Consider the following 13,771-nt stretch of genomic DNA (forward strand, 5'->3'; position numbering starts at 1 on the left):
GCTTGGAAGTGTATTATTACTGTTTATTAGACCAGATTATTTCTCTTGTTAAACTTATCGATTAGCACTGCTGCCAGCTAGAAAAGGACCGATTTTTGACCCTGACTCATGGAATCTCAGAAAACAACCTTGTCATAAGACACAGTTGGCAATATGTGTTTGCTTAATATTAACCAACCTGTGAAGCTGAACAGCACCATGGTACCATTTACCCCTAAATCCGTCCTTTAGTCAGTGTTTAAACATTCTAATGTGTGGGTAGAGTTTAGGGGGGTTGGTTTGATCTTGCTTTGGGTTATTGTTCTTTTTGGTGAGATTGACAGATCAGAAGACTCAAAGATGTACCAGTGCACATTTTCCAAATGCCAAAGTAAGTGACCTACATTTTGCTTATACTCTAAGATTCGAAATTGCTGAACATGTCAGTACTCATTCCCAAATTGGCTGGCCACACTGGTTTGGTGTCATTCACAGTCAGCTGAATCAAATGTAAGAACTTTTTAATCAATATGAATGTGTGCATGGATAAGTTGGCTTACATGAATCAATAATGGTTCTCTCTAAGACAGCTTCTTGACCAAACACATATTGATGGGCATCTTTTAGCTTTAATACAGGGAAGTCTTACATATATGCTACTTTCCATTAACATGAGGTTAATCTGGATAAGACTGCTTAGAATTTGAGTTGAAGTCTGAAAGATTATGGTGTCACATCCTTTATTAGATCCAGTTTGACTCATCCTTTGAAATACAGAAATGAAGGATTTCAATCATTTCAGTGTACAGAAATAGCTGCGATACTATGGCTTTGTGCCACATGAATTAAATCTAAAATGCTTACCAAGAGTAAAGCTAACATGTTTCAAAAATGATTTTCTTTCAAGGCTTTTCATTACCTCACATAATCACATTTATTTATTCTATGTTATGATCACTAATATTATTTGAGAATAATTAACTACAAAATACACACCAGATAACATGCCTCAGTTAAGTAGATTTGGGGGCAAGATGACTTTTCAAGGATTCTAAGTGGCCAGAGGGTCAGTAGCTGGTACATGAGATAATGCAGGTAAAAAGCTACACACCTGGGATATACATAAAACATAAATAAGTATTTGTTATTTCTGGCTGCATACTTTTAAATCAGTAGACCACATAAAAGAACCTAGGTACTTAATATTTTTATGGACATTTACTAGCAATAGATTATTTTTGATTCAGAATAGTGATAAAATATGAAATTACTAAATTCCAATTCAAAAATTTTATTCCATTTCCCTGGCCAAAAACTAAATGGCAACTTTAATTCCTAAGCCTTCTGGCAAAGAATGATTCCCAAACTTTTGATATTTGTAATATTGACAGATCTACAGAGAACGGGCTCCATTTAGTGGGCCCCTTAAAATGTCACCGTCTTGAGCATTAGCACTTGTTGCCTTGTTAACCAGTCAAGGAGTTAACATTCCAGGTCTAGAAAGCTCTGAAAATATGTATCTATATATTTATAAGAGAAAGGCAGACATGGACTACAGGCTTCCAGTGCGACTCTGGTCTGCTGCAAGGTCTATTTACTCTGGTCTGATATTTAATAGACTATATGAACTTGCCCTAGCAACCTGTGCAGCACAGAGTTTATACATATGTGTTTCCAAGATAAGGAGACTATTTTTAAAAAAAGAAAAAGAAGAAAGAAATTACAAATATGTTTCAGTTATACAGGTACAGATTGGATATTCTACAAAGTGGAAATGTGCACAGTAATATCTTATATGAGACCACAGAATATTTTAAATCCTTTACTTAGAATATTTCTAGGTAGTTGCTATTGTTATTGTTTTTAACAAAAAGAAATTAGAGTTTAAAAATATTAGGATGGCAGCAAAGAGCACATAACCAGAAAAATATGAGGATTCAGGTTAATGATTATCACTTTAGAAAAGAGCATAATATGTAAATAGAATATTTTATTTTTATTCTGCCTGACATTTTCTGAATATTTGAGATTTATTTGTCAAAAGTAAATCTTGAAGAACTTTTAAGAAAAAAATAAACAAAATCCTTTGTTTCTGAAGTACAAAACCCTTATTCTATTTTATTGTGGGAAAAGCGTTTGTGCTTTATAATCGGGTGGGCTTTCTGTTCATCCCAGCTGGTATGTTCAATGGACCAAGTCCTGGGCAACCTGAGGCCCACCACACTCAGCTACTTCTTGACTTTCCCTTTTGACTATTTCTTTTAAAAAGTGTGCTTCCTACATTTGTTTTTCTCAGTTTAAATTTGGTGGAGAATAAAGGGACAATTTTTTTAAAGTATTCACATTAGTTATTGAACCGGTTTTCTAATCTTTTATAAATCAAAAGAATTCACAAAGCTAGAAATTCTGAAATATACCTGTGCAGATATGCATATTCCTCTGTGTGTGTGTGCACATGCTTGTGTGTGTATGTATGTGTTATTTGTGTTTGCCTTATTGAGAGACTTACAAAGGGGCATCAATAGACTTTTTATTTTAATTCTGATCAAATGTTTTAAAAAGTGACTATGTACAAAATAACAGTTGAGAAGAATTGGGAGATCTTGGTATAGAATACCTCTCATCAGTTGAGGAAATAAAATTCCTGAAAAGTCTGTGACAGGAGAATTTGAGGTTGAATAACTTAATAGTTTATGAGGAAGATAGAGTATACAAGGTTGAGACCAAGACTAAAATATTTTTCTATATATAAAAATTAAAATAATATTTTTACACACTTTTAAATGGCAATAGTAAATACAATTATATTTAAATTTACCATCTTTTTTCAACAAAAACTTCCAAGGTCTTTCTCTCTGACAGCTTCAATAATTGCAAACCACTCCTTTGTTGTGAATAAACAAACAGATACCAGGGGACATTCTGTGGTCTTGTTCCACCAAAATATCCAATGCCTTTCTGAACTCATGGCATAGAGGGGTTGCTTTCTACCTCCCAGTGTGGACCCAGGAACAGGACTAATTTGAATGCTCAACATGAAGACACTTCTAGAAACATTAATTTATTTACTAGGCTTAGATGTGAGATATTTCTTGAGCCTGATCCTTTGTATCTCAAAGCAGTTTTTTTTTTTTTTAATTTGAAACATGAAAAACTATATCACAAGGCATGAATTGCCAATCTCTGTTTGTCTGTCACATTGGGCCTGTGGCAAAGCAGAACATCATGGTGAGAAGCATGTGGTGCAGCAAAGCCTTTCATCTCATGGCAGCCAGAAAGTAAAGAAAGACATAGGAAGGAGCCAGGATTCCAATATCCCCTTTGAAGGTACGCCCCCAATTACCCAACTCCTACCACTAGGCTCCACCTCCTAAAAGTTCCACCATCTCTCAAAGGGCCACCGGTGGGTAACCAAGCCTTTAGCATATGGGTCTTTGTGGGGCACTTTAGATCCAAACCATAGCAGATACTATTTATAAAGCAGTCTTCAGGTCTTTGTGACTTGAACCGGAGAGCTCAGCATGATAGCTGAGGCAGACAGAAAAGGGTGAGCAGATTTCATGTAGGAAGAATGTGTGACTTCTGACAGAAGAGAAAGGATCCCAGGAAGGAGAAATGGGATCAGAAGTTTGACCCAAGTAACACCAAAAACAAAAGGCCTCTACTTGAGCTAAAATGAAATGTTTACATAGAATTCGGCTGAGGTTGACCTTGACTGCCAGGTTGAGGAGTTTAAACTTTAAGAAATTTTGAAATAAAGAATAACGTAAAGCATTAAATATTTCATTCTTCAAAGTGTGTATATTGCTAGAATGTTACAAACTAGTTTTGAAAGTAATTTATACAACTAATACTTGATCTTTGTCTACATCCATATAGTAAATGTGACATTTCTATTTTACTTCAGAAAACTCTATTTCTCCTTTTTGAATGAAGTGGTTTAAAAGAAAACAACCACCCTCCCATGATCCTTTAGAAAAATCAATGCCTACAATGTTGGAAACATAATCAATATATTTACATTTCCTAGCACACCTTCCTAATGGCTGTAATCATTAGTCAAATAAGTAAACAGCAAAACATGAAAAAGGTTAACAAGAGTCAGTGGGCTTTTATTCAGTCGCCTGACTTGCAACAAAGTAGTTTCTCCCTCAAGATTACAGGACTAAGTTAACTACCCTGCCCATGCTGAGGGACCTTTGGACCACACACACGCTCAGCAGCTATGCCCCAGAAGTGTCACTGCAAGGTGACACAGGTATCTAATGTTTACTCAAAATAAAATCATAAAGAAAGACAAGACTAAGAATTCAATTGCATCTTGCAAGATTCAGAAAAGCAGACTGCCTGTAAAGGAGTTATAAATTACTTTAGCTGTGACAATTCTTCATGTTTAGATTTTAGAACCATTCTCTACCTATCCTTTGTTCTCTGGCAGGGTGTAGGATAAGGAATATTCCTCTGGTAACAGAAATCATTAAAATGAATTAAGACAGCGCACTGAGTTAGATGCAAGACTAGTCAGGGTTCCAGACTGATAATAGGTTTTTATTCTGTGACTTAACAACATGACTCTGAAAGTCCAGAATGTGAGATTCTAAAAATGCAAAGAAAGGGTTATTTGGAAACTCTTCGAATCATAGTGGGTATTTTCTTCTCCCCTCTGCTGGTGGGGTGGGTGTGGTGAGGGAGCTTTCCAGTGAGCACTGGCTGAAGGGAGGGGTGGAGCCTAAGGCGTCTGCACACCATCCTACAGTGACATACTTTCCCTAGCTAGTGGCAGCTTCCAGTTTTCAGATTGCTCAAGCTTTAGAGCACATGGGAAGGATAACAGCTTCCACTAAAATGAGACAAATCGACTACTGAGAAATGTCCCTCCCACTGGTGGGTGGGGCAAAGGGCCAGAATAGTGTTATCTGACACTCTCCAAGAACATCCTGATCTTGATAGATGCCCTTCAGCTAGAGATGCTGTTTTGTGTTCTTGGTGAATGCTGTCAACCCAAAGAGCTACTCTTTGTCATTTACAGTCATGCCTGTCCCTCAGTTGTCAAGTGATGTGACTGAGCAAAGGCTGACAGGAATTTTCCTAAGGCAGAGGCTTTGTTTTTGTTAGTTTCAGGAAACCTGAGTTGTTTAACTAAAGGTAACCATCAAAGAACAGATTGTCATAAGGATATGAAAAACTTCCAAGGTACAGGGTTATGCCTTATGGTCTGAGTACATAAATTTCTCTGTCCTTTTCCTTTTCTCCTTTTTAATCTTTCAGTGATCAATTTTATTTATTTCTTAATTTTTGGTCCTGGGATACAAATCCGGGAATATTTTACCACTGAACTACCTCCTCAACCCACTTTCCCCCGCCCCCCCCTTTTTTTTTCCTTTTGAATCAGGGTCTTACTAAATTTCTGAGGGTCTGGCTAAATTGCCAAGGCTGGACTCAAACTTGCAATCATCCTGCCTCAGCCTCCCCAATCACTGAGATTATGGATGTGCGCCACTGGGCATAGCCAGGGATCTGTTTTAAATTAAGGTATATTACACATTCTTTCGCACTATAACACACAAATGCCATTTTGAAAAGAAAAACTTGTTCAAATTTTGTCCTCCCACTTTCTACCTCCTTAGGTGAAATTCAGTCCCATTGAGTGCCAAATAAGTATCTCCATAGATTAAAAAAACAAAGAATACTCCTAGAACACTACTCAAAAATGAAAAAAGACAAAACTACTGGTTTATGTAACAATTTGAATGGATCTTTAAGAGCATTAAACAGAGAGAAAAAAATGCAATCTTATTTTAAGATAAAACAGTAGTATTCCATGATTCCATTTACATGACATTTTCAAAAATGATAAAAATACGGAGACAGGAAACATATGGTTGCCAAGGGTCAGGAGGAGAAGGTGGATGTGGCAATAAAAGGGTGGTACAAGGGAGCTCTTCATGGAGATGGAAGTCCTGAATCTTGAATGAAGATAGCTGCACAAATCTACACATGCAATAAAATGACACAGAAGCTATACACACACATTGTACCAATATCAATTTCCTGATCTTGATACTGTACTGAAAGTATGTAGATGTAACTACTGGAGGAAACTGGGTAAAAAGTATATGGGGCCTCTCTGTGCTAGCTCTGCAACTTCCTGTGAATCTATAATGATTTCAAAATAAAATCTTAAATATATATGTCAACCAACATCATAGACTCCTCTATACAGAAAGAATAATTAAATACAGCAGAATATAGCACAGCCACATATCCTAAAGAGGTGTTAAACTTACTTTCCCTCCCTTTTTTTTTTTTTTTTTTTTTTTTTTTTTTTTTTTTTTAAGTGTGCTGGTACTAAAGAATTGCCTCAAAAGAGGAATAAACATGTTTTGGGGACTATAACAGAGCAGCTCTTCCTTCTAGTCCTCTCAACCATTTGAACGCTTTCCCACATTTACAAAGCGAGGTGGCAAAGATCAATCTTTTAAGTACTAAATCATTTTAACAAGAAAGGTCAGTTTGGTCATACAACCCATGTATTACAACCCTCCTATATGCAAAAAACTTCAAACAAGACCACAGTATGTGGACCCCATATAGCTTGTTTCTTAAAACCACGAGCCTCCGCAGCCTCCGTCCTTAATGAATCCTTTCCTCTCCCCTCCTTTTTCAATTCACTTTCCACTCTCATCTCCCTTCCTCCCTCCCTCCCTCACTCATTCACTCACTCGCCTAGTCCCTGTCTAAATCGCCTGATCCTAGCAAAAGAAGCAAGCTGACCTGTGTGAGTGCAGTGTCCCCAGCCAGCGGCCCTCTCGCAGTGTCCCGGGGCGCCGCCTCCCAGCTCAAGTTCCCCGCGCACCCCCGCGGCGCATGCCCGACAGTCTGCACTGCCACGCAGCCAGCGAGCCACAGGCCACAGCGCGCCTCCAGCGACCGACCCTGCACACATTGGTGCGTCGGGCCAGCTCTGGGTCGAAGTTGCCTTTAGGTGAACTATCTCTTTTTTTTTTCTTTTCTTCTTCAATATTTTTATAGTACCCGGAGTGTACCCAGCGTTATAAAAATTATTACAAAACAAAGAGCAAAGTCCCTGTCCTGAGGAGTATGCAGATTAAAAGGAGCGAATGACGCACGGCAAAATGACATGATAAACATTGGGTGGGTGAAAAGAGTTGGCGCGAAAGGTAAGGTAGAATCAATCAGACTTTCATGGACCAAAAAATGGAAAGGCTAAATCAGGACCCCAGATCACTACTGCAGATTATAGAAATAAAGATTTGCAATAGATCTGTAGAAATAATATATGATTGTTTTATACATGCCAGGCCGTGTCGTCGTGATCATTTCATAAGGTAGGTACCATTATGTCTAATTGGGAAACTAGGGTTTCTGTTAATTGTTTAGCAAACAAGTCTAATGTTACTTATAAGAGTGCCACATACAATTCCAAATACTTTGCAAATATTAACTCATTTACATCTTGTAAAATCCCTGTGAGGTAAGAACTGTTATTTCTCCCACTTTACAGATGAGGAGTGAAGCAGTGAGATTAACTAACTTGCTCAGGAGTCACTCAGGTAAAAAGTGGCAGAGCCAAAATTTGAACCCAGAGACTTCAAATGATACAGCCAAACTCACAACCTGACCTCAGGTTTCTGAACTCAGAAACAGCTCTCCGATGGCACTGGGGCTCTTATCTGGGGCACTGGGGCACTGTCACTCCCAAGCCTGCATCCTTAATCATGAGCAATAATCCACATTAAATAAATAATTTAATTTTAAAATATTTCCACTGTCAACAGAGCACAGGCATTTAATTGTTAAATTAAAAAAAAGTGTTTATTGGAAGAAAGATACTATCATTAAAAAGGGAAAGAGGCAGATGTTCCTTCCTTCCTCCCTCCTTCCCTGCCTTCCTTTCCTCCTTCTTTCTTTCCTTCCTTCCTTCCTTCCACAAGGAAGTGTGTGTGCCTGTGCCACACACTGGAGAAGACAGTGGGTAACAGCAGTGAACAAAAGAGACAAAAATGAAACAAACAGGGGAACTGAAGATGATGTTCATTTTAATGACAGATACATCCTAGATTAGTCAGGAGCCACAGCATGACATAACCAACAGGAACTAAGGGAACATTTCACTTATGTCATACAGGGAATGCCATCATACTCTGAGCTGGACAGTCCTGCATGAGTATTATTTAGTCCCTTTTTCACTTCCTCTCTTATTTCCTTCATTTTAGTTATGACAGAGAAAAACATGTTATCAAAAACATTTGATGTAGACAGCTGTTGTTAACATTGCAAGTAATGCTTTGGGTGGCAGCAATAAGTGTGTAGTGAGTGCCTCTTATGCACTGGACTTCATCTAAACATTTACATGTGATAATGCATTTAATCCTCAAAATCCCATGAGGTGGATGCCATTATGATTCTGATTTTACAGATGAGTTAACTGAAGCTCAGAAATATAAAGATATCTGCCCAAGGATTTAATGCTAAAATATGTGGAGTATTTAATCATTAACTGAAATTATGTTTTGAGTAATTTGTAGATATCATTTATTCTCAGAATTTCCTTCCTAATAACATTCTGATCAAGGGTGTTTTATAAGTGCGGATGTGATAAAGACTCCCACAGACCCCTGGGCCTACAATGCAAAATGGTATATAAAATATCGTATAAAAAAGAAGAGACACTGGGAGTTAAATTTTCAAAGTAAGTTATGAAAAGGCAAAAATCTTATCTGGCATAAACACTCTACTGTGGAGATAGTCGGGTAATGTTCTTCACTGTAACAGTCTTACTTCCTGACTTTTCTATAACACACTAAAATTAAATATAAAGCCACTAAAAAACTAAAATCAGGAATGAAGACACCCCCAATAGTCCCCCAGAAAAACAAAATAACTTTTTTGGGATATCTTTTCTGTGGTTGTGTAGACTGTATCCACACTAGAGTAGAATATACCCTCAATAATAAGAATTTGGCATTTCCACACAGTAGATGACAAAGCCTAATATTCCCATCTGAGCATAGGTTTAAAAATTCTAACATTATATGGAGTCTAAAAATCTACACATTGTTATGATGCCATAATAAAATGATGAAATGATAAAATGTATTGCTATCCCTGTATTTAAATATTCTGTTTTGTTAGCACAGGTCACTTCCAAAATCCAAGGGAAGGGCAGATCAAAGGGACATTTGCAGAGACAATGCCCAAGGTCCTCCCTGACCATACTCAACCCCATTCTCTACTCCTGAGTACTAAACTCCTAAATCCCTAAAGTGTCTCTGACATTCTTTCTTTGTTCAGGGAGGTCTCTTCATTGAGGGTCCCCTTCCCACTTTCTCCAATTCTTTGTCTATTATTTCTGCCTCAAAACCTGCCTGAGGCAATGATTCAAATAATTCTGGAATTATTCCCTGACCAATTATAAAGCTAGATTTTTATGGTAAAGTGCTCAAATCTGATTTTTCCCTGGTCTTTATCATTACGTAGAGCAACTGTTTACTTTTTTATTCTTTCTTCTACTAGACTACTTCATAGTTCAACAAATATTTTTTGAGCACTTAGTGTTATCCCAGCACCATGCTAGGTGTTAGGGCTATGTTTCCTGGAAGATAATGATGTTCAATGATTATTCTCAGAATGAATGAGTGGAATTAGGTCATTATATAAATAGCAGGAGGAAGACCAGAAGAAGATTAGCAGGTCACATGAAAAGGATTTTTTTCCATTTCTCCCCTTGCTCAAATCCTGTGTTGTGTAACAACATTTCTAACCTTCTTATTTTCTTAAGTTTTTGTTCTCCCTCCCAATTATCTGTATTTTTCTGCCACCTTTACTGTAATAAGCAGGAGCTTTGATTTGAGCAGACTTGGTTCTAATGACACTGGTTCTAATGTCACTTCCTAGTTGTTTGACTCTTGGCTCCCTTCCTTGACTACTCTGAGCTTCCATCACCTGCTCCATAACAGGGATATAACAAATACCTATAGCAGAAAGTACTGTGTGAAGATTAGATGAGATTCACATGTGCAAAGGGTGTAATGGCACAAAGCCTGGCTCTTAAAAGACCTTCCTCTCCTTTCTTGAGTGTCACCCCTCTTCCACCCCAGTCCTTCCTATAGGGTAGATGGAAGCACCTTTTTAGAGGCTGTATTATTGTCTTAATATATTAATATTTTGATGTACATCAAGAATATGCAATTAGACATCAAACCTTTGTGCTTTTTAAAAGAGAAATTATCACTTTGGATATGTAAAAAGCAAAAAATAAAGGGGGATTACATTTTTAAAAATGGAATAAGGAGGAAAAAAATGATACACAAATGCCTGAAAAACACTACTGAAATGAGCAAAGACAATGCCATAAAAAAAAGAAAACACCCAAGTTCACAAGTGGCTGCTTATTGTGCTTGTCCTTAGTGTTCCACTAGCTCACATAAAACCACAAAGGTTTAGATACATGGGTATACTATCCATTTCTCAAATGTCATTTATTGTTAAACTCCAAGATCACATCTTTGCCTCTCTTAGGATTGAATTAGTCTGTAACATACCAAGAAGTCAGCTTCTAGGGTGATCCCTAGAAGTTACTTGTCCAATTGTGCCCATGATAAAGTATAAAGTCAAAGAGATTTATTCCTTTACATTTAAGAACAATTAATACCCAAATAAAATCTCCAGAAACGATTGTTTCTCGAATTTCTATACCTCCATTTCCTTATCTGCAAAATAGTACAATCATAGACCCTCTCTCATAAGCTGGTCAAATAGTAATACAAAGGAAGTGGTAACAAGAAGAAACCTAATTACCATGTATGTGTGAGCCATTACCATCATTAATCTAGTAAAGTCTGGCCTCCAGCTCTCCTATGGCAGCAGCCTTCAGAAACAAATTCTTTTTCCCTTCAAACAAGTCTCCTAGCTTTTTATTGTTTTGTGACAAATTATCCCAGTAAAAGTTTCCGGTGTCTGAACACATATGGTACTTTCAGTTTGGGAAGATTACATATTCTCTTCAGTGTCTCTATCCTTACAGATTTTTATCAAAAACATAAATTTTCTGTAGATTCATTTGTTAAGATTTGAGTCTCTCTCCCCTTCTCTCTCCTCCCTCCCCAGCCCCACAATTCTTGTGTTGCATGAGAAAGTCTAACAATTTTACTACTTTTTAAAAGTGGGAACAACAATTAGAGGCTGATTTCCTCACCCCACAATCCCCCAAAAATGAAGGTCCACAAAAAGGCAATTGAAGCAAACCCTAACCACATAGCTTCTGGGCCCTGGAAATTGTGACACAGGTGTAAGATGTTTTTCTAACAACATGGCAATCTACTCCTAATGATTGTGTTTCAGTCCTCCAAAGCAAATAAGGATGGCTATACAACAAACAAACAAACACCAGCAAATGGGCAAATGGGGAAGGAAGCGATCCAAATTTAAGTCCTGGTGGGATCCTACTTCCCCTTAGGGCCAGAAGCTGAGCTTCCACGTGGATAACCAGGGGAATTGATCCAGCCCCTTTGGGGGATGGGACACAGCGAAGGAGATTGGCTGTGAGAAGTGCCCTGGCTACTCCAGGGCGGCTTCTATGCTTCATTTTCTATTTAAGTTCCCCTCCCCACCTCCTCCAGACATGTAGGGTGATGTACCTTTTGCTCTGAGAATTAGATTTCAAGCTCCAACGGTCCTCCCTTAAAGGGTCTATCATGGTCTGGGGCTTGGGATCTCCAGGCCTCAGTCTAGTTTCTCAAGTCCCTGCAGACACCCTGACATAACCATGACCAGGTTGCCCTCGCCTGAGTTTCCCAACTTAGTTCACCCCTCTTCCTCCACTCAACCCAGCAGCCCGGAGCGCATCTCCAGAGCTGGCCCCGGCGCGTATATAGAAGGGGCTTTCTGCCCACCTCTCCCAGATGGATGACGACGAGTTGCAGGAAGATTCGCTCCTCCCTCAACCCCCATCTCAGCGCCTGGGCCAGGGGGCCAGGGTGCAGCCTCCACCTGTACCAACAGTAGACAAAGGCTCGCTTTTTGTGCGCTGCCCTCAGAGCACAGCTGTCTGTTTGCCGCGCTCACCTCCCGCCTCTCCCCAAGCTGGAGGTGCTCCCTGCTCACCTTTCCTGGGGCTTCCTGAGTCCAGCTCCCTTCCTTCATTCCATTCCTTCCCTCCTTCCTCCATTCGCTACTCCTGGCTCTGCTTTCCTTTCTGCCCTTGTTCCCGCCGATCTGGCCTCTTACCCCTTCTCCCTCTCCTCCCTGGACTTCTCGCCTCTTCTCTTCATCCCCCGGACGCCCCCTCGAGCCCAGCAGCCTTGGACTCGGCATTTCTGCATCGCCCCTCCCCTTGGCTCCAGCGCGCAACAGGCTCCCAAATCCGGGGTTGCTGCACTGCGGCTAACCCTCCTACCACCCCAAAATGAGTCCCCGGACCCAGGACCGCTTAGCCTTCCTCTACGGCAAGAGAGACTCTGGGAAGTTCCCCAGGCTAGGACCCCCCCCACACCCGGGGAATCACACTGCCATCGGGGCGCCCCAGCTGTTAGGGACGCCGGGTCTATTTTAAACCGTGCACCCGGTGTCCCCATCCTGAGGACACGGGCACGGGTCCAACGACTCGGGTAACACCTAGCCGGCAATACCCTGAGGGGACGCGAAACCGCTCCCCTAGCGCGGTGGGACCCCTCAGCTAGGCAGGCGATCCCGATACAGGCGACTCTAAACCCCAGTGCCAAGGGAATCCCCGGCCCGGGCAGGCACGGGATGCCCCATCCCCACCCCCACCCCCGCCCCACAGGCTACCTTGGCATAATCACCTCCCTTTGGAAAGCGGGTCCCGCAGGAGCCTTTCCAGGCAATCTCCTTCCTTCCGCGTGCGGGGTTGACTTTATTTCAAGTCAGTCCAGTCATTAGCCTGCAATAGCCCACCCAGAGTGCGGTCGTTTGGAAAGTAAGAAGAACTGGGAACTGTCGACAACTTGCGAAGAGCCACACCGCCTAACTTAAGCCCCGGACGGCTAAAAGACAGGGCTGCACACGTGTGCGTGTCCCGGTGCTAACACACCAGCCCATCCAGGCTAGTACCCAACCACAAGTTTACACACCAACAAGCTCCAAGTTTAACAGAAAACGTGCAAAATTTCACTCACCCGCCTCTTTTTCTACCCTCTTCCGATTGGAATCCAGGGGAAGTATCGGAAAAGGATGGATTGAAAGACCCTTCCTTCTTTTCTTTTCGCCTTGCTAAAGAGTGGAAATTTCCATCATGTGATAGGGGGCAGCATCCCCAGTGTCGCGTTTCCTGCGGACCCTCCCTTCCAGACCAGCCACCAATCGTCGGGCGGCAACCTGAGATGTAAACAAAAGCATCCTCCCAGGTGGGGCCGAGTTGTCCAGCTGTCCCCCTAGAGAACCCTGGAGCTCAGTCCCTGCTACCTCTTTCCTGGGTCCCTAATAACAGAGAAGAACTTAGTGTGAGTTTATTTTTAACGGTTAGTTCTCTTCACTGGTTAAATCTGCGTTTATTGCATGTTCCTATGTGCCGGAATACATGTTGATCTTCAGAGGGTTCAGGGTAGGTGAAACAGTAAAGTTTCACAGTTTGGGGGGGCAAACTTGAACTTTACCTAAAGAAAAAAAAATGGAGAAGGAATACAAAATAAAAAACAACAACAACAACCTGTTATTCACTGTAAAAGTCACTTTATTCATGAGCAAAATGGGACAACTGGCTAGTACTCACCCATGGGTCTTTTGTGGGAACTTCTCCACACCCCCGGAATTC

At 40.5% G+C, this 13,771-nt stretch overlaps 1 protein-coding gene across 3 annotated transcripts in view; it reads right to left on the minus strand.

Annotated features, from left to right (window-relative positions):
- Slc38a4 (solute carrier family 38 member 4) overlaps positions 1-13,239 on the minus strand; it is a 63,176-nt gene extending 49,937 nt beyond the window's left edge. Inside the window, exon 1 of one of the 3 annotated variants that reach the window (XM_076852787.1) lies at positions 13,137-13,239. The gene's annotated coding sequence lies outside the window, so the exon portion shown is untranslated. Of the gene's footprint in view, positions 1-6,753; positions 6,782-12,789; positions 12,919-13,136 lie in introns of those variants that run through there. The other 2 variants (XM_076852788.1, XM_076852789.1) reach the window with 2 other exon arrangements.
- Between the last annotated feature and the right edge of the window lie 532 nt (positions 13,240-13,771).

The sequence above is a fragment of the Callospermophilus lateralis genome, chromosome 4 (assembly GCF_048772815.1).
Source record: "Callospermophilus lateralis isolate mCalLat2 chromosome 4, mCalLat2.hap1, whole genome shotgun sequence".
In the NCBI taxonomy this organism is placed as follows: domain Eukaryota; kingdom Metazoa; phylum Chordata; class Mammalia; order Rodentia; family Sciuridae; genus Callospermophilus; species Callospermophilus lateralis.